This window comes from Elephantulus edwardii, unplaced genomic scaffold, assembly GCF_000299155.1.
Source record: "Elephantulus edwardii isolate Elephantulus edwardi_28Jun2011 unplaced genomic scaffold, EleEdw1.0 scaffold00131, whole genome shotgun sequence".
Lineage (NCBI taxonomy): Eukaryota > Metazoa > Chordata > Mammalia > Macroscelidea > Macroscelididae > Elephantulus > Elephantulus edwardii.
In genome coordinates this window covers 8,507,868-8,521,661 of record NW_006399881.1, presented here as the reverse complement: position 1 = coordinate 8,521,661, position 13,794 = coordinate 8,507,868, and the positions used below count along the sequence as shown (strand labels likewise).

At 45.9% G+C, this 13,794-nt stretch overlaps 1 non-coding gene across 1 annotated transcript; it reads right to left on the bottom strand.

The window, feature by feature from the left end:
- Positions 1-10,850: 10,850 nt before the first annotated feature.
- On the bottom strand, positions 10,851-10,923 carry TRNAV-UAC. The gene has a single exon. It is a non-coding gene; the product is annotated as a tRNA-Val (tRNA).
- Between the last annotated feature and the right edge of the window lie 2,871 nt (positions 10,924-13,794).

The window sequence follows — 13,794 nt, the reverse complement described above, 5'->3', positions numbered from 1 at the left end:
TTAGCAGGACAACTTGCCATGGACTTGGCACACTGTCGTATTTGGGATTCCACAACTGGGCCAGACAACCATGCCTTTGGTTCTGGCATTGCCTTGAGGGTCTCCCACCCAAGACCCCTCTGCCTTTCCCCCCTTTTCTTGGAAGAGGACTCCTGCTGTCTCATCAGGTGGAGCTCACCTCCAGCACCCCACCTCTTTCTTGCCCACACGTTTATCTAAGCAGGTGGCCAGTTATACAAGTTAATAGATAACTGACAGGTGAGAAGGCCAACCTGAATCCTGGGTGAGGGCCACCCTGGGTTCTTTGGGGCCAGAGAGTGCTGAGACCATGTGTCTTCCACATACACTCAGTGACATGCTTGAGATGCTCTCACACACACACACACACACCCCCCAGAGGCCTTACCTGGAAAGTACAATGTGCTGCAGAACAGACCTGTCTGTAGCCACTGGTGACCATATGGTTGGGACATAGACTATGCTTTGTAGCGTTCTGGGCAAAACCTTTGCTTTGTTGGCTGACTGCACCATTCAGGATGGCTGTGGAGCTCTGTGCATTTGAACACACTGGGAGTGTCGTGTATTCTGGGCCATCAGTGGTGCTTATAATTCCAATTTCCAGTCTTATCTTTGCAGAAAATCTTACTTTTTTTTTTACTTTGTCTTTTCTAACTTACATTTTTTCTGATTTCCAAAGAGATGACATTATGATTGCAAAACACCCGAGTGAACCAAAAATCAAATATTTGTGAAAGAGTAATTGCTTTGGAAGGAGCCAAAATCCTCCACAATAGTTCATCAGCTTTCTTCAAAAGCCGTAGTTAGGATGACAGCAGGTCGTTTGGCTACAGAAAAGGGGGAACGAACACTGCCTTCATGCTGAGTCCAACTCTCAGTGAGTCTTCACTGAGTTTCCAAGCACAGAAACCATAACAGGGGGTGACGTCTGTCCTCCTGTGGAGTGGTGGGTAGATTTGAACCACTGACCTTTTTTGGCAAGCAGCCTAACATGCTACATCCTCCCCTGTGTTTGGTTACTCAATTCATTGCAGTCAAATTGGAACTGACTCATAGCTGACTTTCCAGTGGGTTTTCAGAGGCTGTAACTTACACGGCAGGAAAAGTGCCCATCTTTATCCTGCAGAGTAGCTGGTGGATTCAAACCGCTTGTCTTTGGGTTGACAGTGCAAGTCTATTTCCACTAGGCCACCAAAAGGTGGTGATCTATAGAAAGCTACAGATTCCAGATCTGGCCTCTGAGTGACTTTGCATTTCTTTCTTTTTTCCGTGACTTTGCATTTCTATATGAAAGCAAGTAGTTATTATTTTCTCTTCAGTGTTGCCTCCTGTCCAAATGAATTTACTTATATTGTTATCAAAATTGTGTATTTACCAGTGAACTCTTTGCAATTAAAATAAATAAAGGAGAATGGATAATGGCACACATAGAGCATTCCTTCAACTAGTAGTGTTCATTGATAATTTGCTATGTTTCAGGCCCAACAGTAAACAAAGCAGAAGGGAAAAAAACTCACCTGTCCTCACAGAACCTACAGTCTGGGGGTGGGGGGGAGGGCATAATGATTGGCTGGATAAACGAATAGAATGTAAAATAATGACAAGAGCTATGGAGAAAATGCAAAGAAATGGGGGGGGGGCGAGAGTGCACTTTTAGGGTTGGAGAATCCCTCACTGAGCAGGTGGTGTTGGTGGAGATAGATGGTGGTAGGAGGGAGGTATTCTGGGTAGAGGGGGAAAGTGCATTTTCTGAGAGTAGCATGAACTTGTGTGTTCCAGGGATAGCAATGCGACCCTGAGGCTGGAGCCGGTGCTCGAAGAGGAGAGAAGGATGGAAATGGGGATGGGCCAGGGCAGGGAAGGGAAGGGAAGCAGGCGTGGGAGGGCCTTGGGGGCTGAGAACTTTGGCATTTACCCTGGTGCACCTTGGGAGGGACTGGAGCAGAGGGAAGCCGGCTTGACTCTGTTCCAGGGAGCGCCCTCTGGAGGCTGTATGTGGTGCGCTCTATGGGCAAGGGTGGGAGGCAGTGTGGTGGAGAATGCAGTCGTCTGGGTGAGAGGTGTTGGCGACTACGCTCAAGGAGAGATGGGGCTGGGTTCTGACTTGGAGTACTTGGAGGGTGGATCAGGAGAGTTTACTGACAGATTGCATACAGGATGCAAAAGAACAAAAGGTTTGAGGCCTTACAACTGGCAAGATGAATCTACCATTTACTGAGTGGTGCAAAAGCTTAACATCCTCAGGTGCTAATGAACTTTTGGGTCTATCCAGAGGTGCCTCAGAAGAAATGCCTGGAAATCTGCTGAAAAACCAGCCATCAAAAACCCTGTGAGGCACACAGTTCTACCTGGGTTTTCCAGGAGTCAGGATAAAATTCTTAATAACTACTGATGGTCACTGTCCGATTACCTAATAACACGGTAAGTACCGGTTTACTTGTGTGTATGCGCTAAGGTGCAGTGAACAAGTTTACATTTTCCAGCACATTGAAGATTCTGTTGCTGTGTGTGACTGACATCATCTCCTTCCCAACTCCACAGCACTATCCTATAGGATTAAAGGCTCTTTTCTAATTTAAAATGAAGGGGGTTTTTGACAGAGACTTTGTGCTTACTTATGAATCTGTAGTGAACCCATGTGTAATTGTTCACTACAGAATAATAAGTAAAGAGAAGTAAATTCACGCTTGTTTTTTTGGCTACTTGGCTTCTGGTGGTGGTGGTAAATTAGGAAGGTGGCCTTAACGTTGAGCAGGAATTGATGGAATACCAGTTGGCACATTTCAGTGAACTGATGCTGCCCTGGACATGCTCACCAGGCTGTACCAAGAAATCTGGAGGATAACTACCTGGCCAGCTGACGGGAAGAGATCCATATCTATTCCCATTTTTTTTTAAAGGTGACCCAACAAAGTATGGAAATTAAAGAACTAATATCACGCACAAGCAAAATCCTGCTGAAGTTTATCCCAAAGCAACTGGAACAGTACATCAACGGAGAACTGCCAGAACATCACTGACAATGTCAGATGGATGTTGGCCAAAAGCAGAGAGTACCAGAGAAATGTCTGTGTTTCATGGACTATGTAAAGGCAACTGACTGCATGGATCACAACAAATGGTGCTCATGTGAAACCTGTACTTGGACCATGAGGCAGTTGTGAGAACAGAGCAAGGGAACACTGCATGGTTCAGAATCTGAAAAGGAGTGCATCAGGGATGCATCCTGTCTCCATACCTTGTCAATCTGTATACAGAAAAGATCATTCAGGAAGCAGGGCTTTCTTTATGAGGAGGAATGTGGCATCAAGATTGGAGGAAGACTCATCAACAACCTACATTATGCAGATAACACAACCTTGCTTGTTGAAGCTGAGGAGAACCTGAAGCACTTGCTGCAGAAGATCAAGGACTGCAGCCTTCAACATGGATTAAAACTCAACCTCAAGTAAACGAAGATTCTCAGCACTGGGCCAATTGACAGCATCATGATAAATGGAGAAGAGCTTGAGAGTGCTAACAGTTTCAGCTCCACAATCAATACTCTTGGCTCCAGCAGTCAGGAAATCAAATGATGAATTGCAAATTAGGAAAATTAGGAAATTTTGCTGTCAGGGATCTCCCTACTACACTGAAGAACAAGGATGTCAGTCTAGAGACTAAGGTGAGCATGATCCAGGCCATGGTCTTCACAATTACTCTCTATGCGTCAGAGAACTGGACAATGATCAAGGATGACAGATGAAGATATTTGATGCCTTTGAATTGTGGTGCTGGAGAAGAGTCTTGAACATACCATGGACCGCCAAGAGAACTAACATGTCTATCTTGGAGAGGGTGAAACCGAGCTGCTCTTTGGAGGCAAGGATTCTAAGACTCTTGTCTCACATACTTTGGGCTTGTAGCCAGGAGAGACCAGTCTTTGGAAAAGGATATCATGCTAGACAGTGCAGGATAGGAAAGACCCTAGATGAGATGGATTGACACAGTAAACTGGGGAAAGGATTGTAGGTGTCTCAGAGACAGTGATTTGATCAGAATAACACAGGGTTCAGAGTTACTGTGCACAAGGTCGCTATGAGTTGTAGTTGACTCAATGGCACATAACAGCAACAACAACTATTACTGAGCCGACTGGACACATCTGGGGTTTAGAGAAAGCACATAAAACAGGGTTTTGAGTAGGCTCTTCTCAGTTCAATCATGGCTAACCAAGAAAAAGTGGAACAGACTTGAATTTGTAAAATGTGGGTGTACCCGAATGATAATTGAATGGTAAAAAAATGATGGGTCATTGCTCTGCTAGCAAATTGATATCTCTTTCTTTCCCCTTCTCCCTCTCCTCCTCCTCCTCCTCTTCCTCCCTCCCTCTCTCTCCTCCTTCTCCTCTTCCTCCCTTCCCTCTCTCAGAAAACAGGGCCAACACATGCATTGCTTTGCAGTCAATGGAATCTCTTGATTGATAGGGTGGGAAATGGCAGTGGCCTTCTCAAAGATGGAAACTGATGTGTGTCACTTTCCACAGTCCTGGCAATAATCCAGTCTCCAGAATTTTGGGATCTGGAAAGAGTTCACTAGGTCTCTTCTGAGTCTCTCATTCCTAAGATCCTATTTTCTCCAGAAGAGGCTCAATTAAACCTCAATGTCCCTGCCTGCAGGGCCATTTACACTATTTAGCATCTATAGGTGGCCCTGGAAGAGTTTCTGCCTTCTGTGGGAGCCAAGAAGGTGGCAAAAACCGGGAGGATGGGGAGGATTCCATCACTGTCTACCTGTAGGGAGGAAGAAGGCGGAGAGAAAGGCCTGGTTTCAAAGCCAATTCCTGTGTTGCATCAGATGCTGGCAGATGGCATCTCTTTCCTCCCAGGCTGCCCCCCCCAGAAAGCATTTGTCTGTGGGCCTGAGGTTCTGAGGCGCCAGATCCTTACGAAAATGAGCAGACTTAGAAGGAACAGCAAGCTTTTTACAGGAAAAGCTGTCACCAAGGGAGCAGCAATGTGGCAGCTGTAAATCCCCCCTTGCATGATTTAATATCTCTCTCTCACACACACATATACGTATACACGAGAACAAAAGCAAAAGCATTTTTGGACTCCAGAATATTAAAACACCAGGTTAAAACACTGTGTTAGCGTGAACAAAGAAAACATGAAAAAAAATTTTTTTAAACCCAACAACACAAAACATGCCAGCCTTTCCAATCCCGTGATTGCATATTTTTCTCTCTCCCTGCTTGGATTGCTTTGAGATTCCTCCATAGGCTCTGTGGCTCTGCTAGGAGGCTGCAGTGTGACATGTCTGCAATATAGGTTCCTATTCTCCTTATCCTCCAAGGGCCAAGCCATGGGGAAACCCTAGTAGTCGCAGCCAGAACATTCAAAGCATGTCTGTGTCTCAAAATATACCATGTCAACTCAAGAGGGAAAGTACTCAGCAGCCACACCTGAAGCCTAAGTGGCATAATGGGTTATGTATTGGGCTGCTAACTGAAAGGTCAGCAGTTCAAACCTACCAGCTGCTCCATGGGAGAAAAAATGAGCAGTTTCCTCTCAATAAGAGCTATAACCTTGGAAACCCAAAGGAGAGTTGTCATGAATCAGAATCAGCTTGGCAGCAGCAGTGGGTTTGGTTAGGTTAGGAAAGACTATTCTCATCTCTCTGATTGGGTTTCATGAAATACAAAGCTTTTCTTCCCATGGAAGCAGATGCAGCCGAGGAGGAAAGCATAAAATTATGAATGATGAAGACAGTTTGCAGTCAGCTTTCTATGTACTTGAGAAACAAGAAAAAGACCCAAGAGAAAACAGCAGGCTACAGCGACGAGTCTCTCATGGAGAAGAAAGAAGGAAATTGTATGCAGTGTGAAAGTGTTACTATTTGAAGGGACAGGCTGATTCGAGGATAAATCTGCTTTCCATACGTGCTTCAACTTGGATGAACCCTCAACAGTCCTATGCTAAAGGAATGACAAAAGGTCATATATTGTGTGATTCTATTCAGATGATACGAAGACAGAAAGATTAGTGGTTGCTGGAGGGCTGGAGATGTTGTGAGTTACTTATTGGGCTGTTAACCAAAGGGTTGGGGGTTTAAACCCACCAGTTACTTGTCAGAGGAAAGATGGGACAGTCTCCTCTTGCTAAAATATTCAGCCTCAGAGATCCAATGAGCCAGGCTTGACTTGATGACAGTGGGGTTGGGCTTGGGAGGATTGGCGGGGCAGTAGGGAATGGGGAGTTTTGGTTAACATGGAGTTTCTTTTTGGGGTGATCTTTACGATCTTCACATTCGCAAAGGAACTCTCGTTCTACACAAAATCAACACCAATCCATTTACCTCGTTTACCATAATGAGAAGCCTGGAAAGGAGACAAAGAACCTTTGCCTTAAGTCCCCATTTGTGCAGTTGACACGTCTTTTCTGTGTGTGGCTTCATCGTTTATTCCATACTGACAACTACTGAAGTGTGTGAGGAGTTGCGCTCTTTTGTTTTTTCTCTGTCCCCTGGAGCCGCGCCCTTGCTCAGAGTTAAGTGCACAGTAGGGCCCCAAGACACACTGGCCAGTTATGGTTGGTTGGTGTCTTTCCAGCTGGTGTTAAGAAGCGTCAGGGGCAGGGCCAGAAGGGGAAGAAAAGGTAAGCTTCCCAAGCCTCCCTACTGGACTTCATTCTCTTCCACCTGAATAGATGCCATTCTCTGTTCTCTTTAGAAATTTCTGGAGTTCCCAAGCCAGGCACAAATCAGAAGGGGCCAGTTTCTGGAGAAGGCCATCATAGAAGCAGACAGTCAGGCAAAAAAAAAAAAAAAGGAGATAGACCCTTTAAAGGCTGGTTTGACATAGTGGCTTCAACAGTGGATCTAAGTGCCACAGAGACTAGGAGGAGAGGGCAGGAGCAGGTGGGGATTCTTTCTATAGTTTGGGTCATTTGGATTAACCAGGAGAGAAGATCAATGACATAGCTCGGAGACTTCCACCTCCCTGCCTTCCATATTTATGTCCTGCATACAGAGAAGTAGGACGAGACACTCAACTAGTTTCTAGTATCTGGAGTGAACCTGAAAAGAGAGGCCTAGAATTTCTGGGCTGATGGAGAGGTTAGACTTGAGAGAGCCCTGAAAAGGCATTATTTCAGAGATTGAGAGTGTATATAAAAAAATAACTTGGAATATTCAACAATAAGATGAAAAAAATGTGCAAAAAATGATAAAAAAATTGAACTAGGGTGGCATTTAAGATATTTCCCTTGAATTTGTCCTAATTTACCCATATCTCTAGTCCTACCAGGGCTATCTATATTTAGAAACTTAAAATGAGTGTGTTGAGTCTGTAGGGGTTTCTGACGCTGAGTTGGATTAGACAGTCCAGTGGAACACTGTGTGCCATGTTAATCCATATTTAAACTAGGGTGACCTTACATTCCGTTTCACCTGGGACAGGCCTGGTTTACACCCGTTGTCCCTGCAGAATTATTATGAGCATCCACTCTACTTTCCAAACAATCCCATTCTGAAAGATTAAATTAGGCAATCCCTCTCGGGCTCCTAAATTTTTTTTTTTAACCAGACATTACACTTTCTTAGTAACAGTCATGATTTATAGTTCTTTTTCTAAGCAGCCTTGGAACTCTGCAAAAAAAAGCCATGGGCAGCACAAAGAGGATGCCAGTCACACAAATAAAATTATTAGCTCACAACACGTGGATTCAATAATGTGTGCTGCTAATTGATAAAGATTCTTTTTTAAAATCGATCCGGTTGCATTTCAGTTCCTTTAGGAATCTGACTGTCTGATCAATGAGTTAATCAGTGATAATGGTCAAATAGCACATACCTTCATAGCCAAAGAGAAGTAATAACAAGAAGCCTTCTACCTTGAGTGGCATTTTCCTCTCGTCCTGGCTGCAGCTCTTCCTGACTCAAATGGTGACCTTCCTCCGGAGTGGGGAATTAACTTGAGCACTGGCCTAATTAAGCATCTTATTCCATTTAGTTCTTAGGGTTCTGGCTGAGCCCCATCAAGTTAACCCACAGCGTTACCTGCTTGGGCAAGGAGCTCTCAAGGAAAATACTAATGCTACCAAAGTCTGGTTAGCCAAGGAGGACAGTGGCTTTCGTCCACCTTTAAATGTGAGGGAAGCAGTGGAGGGAAGTTGAAAAGAGGGCCAGAAGGCTGAGGATTTAATCCTTTCTCTGCTATCATCTCCTTAGGCACGACTTTGAGCGATTTCCTGCCAGTCAGCACTGGCATTCTTGAATTCTAAGAAAATTACATAGATTCATTCCCCTCTTCAGAAGCAACTTAGCATCACCTTCATGCTGGTTCGCTCAGAAACATCCTAAATTTGAGAGGGAGGACGGTTACCTGCACCAATGTACTGGGCTGTCTGCGTTCCTTGTGTTTTCAGAAGGTAGGAAAGGTGAGAGGAATGGTTAAGGAGTTAAGAAAGGCTGAGAAACAGCATTATCACTTCAGAGCACAGAGTCTCAGCCCTGCTGGGTGCATAGCTCAGATCTGCCACTTAGTGCTTACGATGTGATGTGACTTTGGGCGAGCTGCTGCTGCTTTCTGTGTGTTAGTTTTCTCATCTGTAAAAATGCTAGAACTTTGTACCGCATACCAAAAGAACAAACACATCTGTCTTGGAGTAAATGCAACAAGGATGTTCCTTGACTCATTGTTGACTCAGTGACACGTAACAACAGTAACAACTTGATATCGAGTGCTTTTGAGAATTATATAATTATTGCCAAGGAGTCAGAACCAACTCCTAGTTGACCCTCCAGTGAGTTTTCTGGAGGCTGTGAATCTCTTTCAGAATCTCAGAGATCATCTTTCTCTCAAAGAGCTGCTAATCTTGAACCAACAGAGAGAAGCCACCTTTGGGTTAAGCAGCTCAATTCTATGGATTAAAGCCACCAAAATTCCCTTTATATGGAATGACACATGCAAAATGTTTACAACAGTGTTTGATGTAATTGTTGTATCCTGTGATGAAACTGCCCCATAGTGTTGCCAAGGCTGTAATCTTGACAAAAAAGGTTGGCACAGTGTGTTACATGTTCAGCTGCTAACCAAGAGCTTGACTGTTCGAATCCACCAGGAACTCCACAGGAGACAGAAGATACAGAGACAGAAGAAACTTGATGGAGAGTCACCGTGAGGAGGAATTGAGGGCAGCAGGGCGTGTGTGTGTGTGTGTGTGTGTGTGTGTGTTGATTTTCTGATAACCTTTACAAAAGGAACCCTAGTGGTGCAGGGTTTAAAACACTCTGCTGCTAACAGAAAGCTCAGGGGTTTGGACCCAATAGATTCTCAGTGGGAAGAAGATTTGGCAGTCAGTCTATCCCTAAAACCTAGGAAACCGTATGGTGCCATTTTGTTCAGTCCTCAGGGCAAGAACAAGCAAATCCATGGCAGTGGGTTTAGTTTTAGGTTTTATGAGAGCAGGTCACCAGGGCTTTTCTGTCATGGCGGCTTTTGGGTGGGTTTGAACCTCTGACCTTTTGTTAGTAGCCCATTTGGCATAATGAGCTATTATTATTACACAATCATTAAGGGTAAAGTCAACAAAGTGATTGTAACAACAGATGTGTTAGAGAAAAGGATACCCTGAGCAAAACTGTATGGACAAATGTAGAAAAGAAGTTTCTCCTTCCTCTTTTAGTTCTTGGCCGCTGTCATTCGATTTCTCTGATCAAACATAAAAATAACCCCCACATTCTTAAGAATGATTATAATAAGCCTATCTCAAAGAGGAACAAAAAAGGAAATAGGGAAATGTTTCAGACAGCACTTCTTGAACGTCTCTACAAGCCTGACACTTGTTCTATTCTATCTGATTAGGTTCTTCATTAAACTTCTTTATTGCTTTATTGAAGTTGTCAATTATTTCATTTTACTGAGTTCCACAATTAATACCCTTGGAAGCAGCAGTCAAAAAATACCACGATGAATTGCATTGGGGAAATTTACTGCAAAAAAACTTATGAAAGTATTAGAGAAGTGAAGATGTCACTTTAAGGACTAGGGTGCACCAGATCCAACCAATGTTATTTTTAATTGTCTCATACATATGAAAGCTGGAAAGTCAATTAAAGAAGACTGCAGGAGACTTGATACCTTTGCTGCCAGAAAAACGAACAAATATGTCTTGGAAGCAATGAAGTCAGAATAGAGGATGGGGAGATTTTGTCTCAGATGTTTGGGGCATGTTTTCAGGAGGGACCAGTCCTTACAGAAGGACGTCATACTTGGAGGAGTGCAAGGTCGGCAAAACAGGAGGGCCGTCAGCGTGCTCCAGCACAGCAGTAGTTTTGAAGATGGTGCATGACTGGGATGTGTTTCGTTACATAGGGTCACTGTGAGTCAGAATGAACAAAGTACAACCAAAAAAAAAAAAAAAAGATCTTCCTAGTCTGTATTTTAGCGGAAAATGTTAGGACCTTTAATAATTCAACTGCAATGAAAGGGATGCTCTTTTGCCATGCATTTAGTTTGAGGTTCTTGGGAACTGTGCTGCTCTGACTTGCCCCTTGTCTGTCGTCTTTTTCCCACGAGTGACCGATTGTCCCATTGTCCCAGGTCGCCTGGAAGAACTAGGAAGGAGAGGTCTACTTGGCCTGCCTCATCTCCTCGGTTATTTCTCAGCTCTGAGGGTGGGCGCCGAGCTCTGGAGGGATCGGGCGAGAGGGTCTCTCATTCTGCTTTGAGGATGAAAACGTATTAAAAAGAATGAGGGAAATTAGGTAACTCTGTACCTCTCCCTGCACTTTTTGGCCCTTAAATATTCAAGATTGTGTGGAAGAAAAAACCGGGGACAAAGTAAGAAAAGTGATCCCACTGGGGCTCGAACCCAGGACCTTCTGCGTGTAAAGCAGACGTGATAACCACTACACTATGGGACCTCCGCGCAGGAAGCGCCCGTCAATGCCCTATCCCTTGGTTACACATGCGCTCGCGTTACGCTGTGGCCACGCCCTTGCACTCTGGCCACGCCCTTGCACTCTGGCTACGCCCGCGCACTGCCTTCAGTACCTCCTCAGAGGCGTGGTAACGATGCTTCCCGCCCCCTCGCCAGCCGGTTGGAGGCCCCCGAGAGCCGGCTGAGGCTTGGGCCCAAGGTTAGCTGAGCGTGCGGCCCCCTTAGGCGTCTGTCCCAACCGTTCCCTTAGCCGTGCCGTTGGGGGCGCAGCGTTTTCGGGCACTTCCCCTCAGTTCTGAGGGGACCGCACTTTCCTCCTCCTGTCCTCTGCACCCCAACCGTCCCGAAGTCTCGCGGCCGGGCGACTGGTCAGCGTCGGCAGGCTGGACGAAGTAGCCGGCGTCCGAAGCGGGTTTAGGGGTCGGGGTGGGGGTGGGGCAGGAGCCAAAGACTGTTTTAGGGACGGCTGGGGGAGCCCTTTTCTTGGCGGAGTTACTTTGCCGGAGGTTAAAAGAACCAGGGCTTCGTCCCGGGTGTGCAGCGCCCTAACTGTAACCGCGGGGCTCAGGTGTGGGCCGCTCCATGGGACTCCCACGGGGTGTGGAGACGGCGTGGTCTCCTCAGGCCAGCGCCCCGTCATGGCGGGAGGGGGAGTGAAGTGGTTTGAGGGACCCGCTTCAAAATGACCAAGCCAGCCCTTGGCCATAAATGATGGGCGTCAGAGCGGAGCCAGTGCGAAGGGTGTAGCCGCATCAGCCCTTCTAGAAGGTTCTCGGTCCTGAACAGGTGCTCTTCCCTCCAGCGCAAAAATGGAGCCTCGTTTCTTGCTTTCCCCTGTCAGTGTCCTTTGTCCCTTCCCCCCTTCCTGTGCCTCTGGTTGCTTCTACAACACAGCTCAAAAGCCCACTTGGAGCCGTTTGAGGCACATTTTGAGGTGCCCACCTGGCCTTGATTTGAGATGAGGCTGACAGGGTGAATGAGAAACCAACCCGAGTTTGTGGGAACCCCCTCGCTGACACCCGTCTTCCTGGCCTCATTTGGGAAATTCCTGAGTTGGACTCACTCCTTCTCTCACCTCTGAGCCTAAATAGTATGTATAGCGTGCAGTTGAGAAAATGGGGGCAAGTCACGTGCCATAACCCCCCCTTAGAATCTTCTGGAAGGCAGGTCTGCAGCCAGGGCCTGGGTCTCCCGCGTCCTCTGTTAGCTCGAGGCTGGATGCCTCTCGAGGCCTCCTTCCCTTCCTTGTTCATGCATTTCCAGAGGCCACTTGACCACTGGAGGCTTCGCTTGGGAGCCACGAGCCAGAGGACGACTTCCGAAAAGCTCCATGTTTCCTGCTAGACCGAGAGCTAATAATATCCGGGCTCCCAGCTCAGCAGAACTCCATCCCACCTGCGGTCAAACCCATGTCAGGTCCAGAATGCCGAGAACTGGTCCGAAAATGACACTCACCTGGGGCCTCCTGCACGCTAGACCTCCAGAGCTCATTCTAGGGAGTAGCATTCTAGGGAGTAGCACTGCCAACCCAAAGACAGGCGGTTCGAATCCACCAACTGCTCAGTGAGAGCATGAGGACAATGTCCTTCTATGTGATTTACAGCCTGTTATGAGCTGTTTTGACTCGATGGCATGTAGTGACAGTGGTGCACTGGTTGGGACCCTCTACTTCCCCTCCAGCTGTTTGCCCTTGTTATAAGGGCGGGGTTGCCAGGGCTTACCCCACATTGGACGTGTATCTCACACTCCATGTAGAAGAGAGACTGGTTACATACACCCTAGGTTGCAGCCTTCCGCAAAAATATTTTTTTAGAGCCTTTTCTTCATTCTGACAAGAAGAGGGAATTTTGTTTCTTTCCCCCGCCCCAAGATGTAGTCATGCTATTACTGGTAAAGCACCATATGGTTCACTTCCACATACAGCCCTGGGCAGTAGCCCTGTGAAGTAGCTGTGGTGGATAGCATTATCTATCTTTCATCAGAAAACGTTGAAGCTGAAGAGTTTGAAAGCCTTGTCTGAGACCGTCCAGCTGGTGAGTGGCAGGGCTGGGCTCACACTCAGCCTTCTGAGATTTCAGTGATTGTGGGTGGCCGCCCTCCATAAAGGCCATGCATTGTGCCTTTAGGAGTGGTTTTGGTCTATTTTATTATGTATGCATGCCAGTGAGGAATGGATACTTTATTTGATGTTTATATTTCATAATTTTTAAACTAAAGTAGGAGCAAAAATCCTGTTGGAAACATCTATTAGCAACGTTCACTTTATAAACCGTTGCCAAAAATGACTTTTATCTTATAAACCATAATTGGGAGAGGATAATGACTCCAATAGTCACAGGTTTGCCTGGCACCTTACTCTGTTTGATCGAATTTGTGAGCCCATTAGCTATAAGAAAAATATAATTAGAAACAAGCAAATAAACACACATTTTCTTGGGGAATAGTTTGGTACTGGCATCTGATGAGTTAAGGCCAGGGGTCTTTCTAGAGTGCACAGTACAGTCCCCACAACAAAGAATTACCTGCCCCCAAGGTCAATAGTGTCTCAGTAGAAACTCTGCTTAAGGTGAATTGTCCACATTCTTTTCTAAGTCCAACCTCTCCACTTGTACCCTAGGTCCTATCTGCTCTTGTCTACTTAATAACAAAAACTCCAGCAATTCACTCCTCTTGCGTCCACATTTATTTCCTCCTCTTTACTGCATTGGCTAGTCCCAATACAGTAAATCCTTGACTGGTGGAGTAGTCCATATGAAGTTGTACTGCCAACTCAAAGGCTACACCTCTCTTCATTGTTCTAATCCACCAGCCGCTCTGAGGTTGGAAGATCCTCCCATGCAATTTAAAGCTTGAA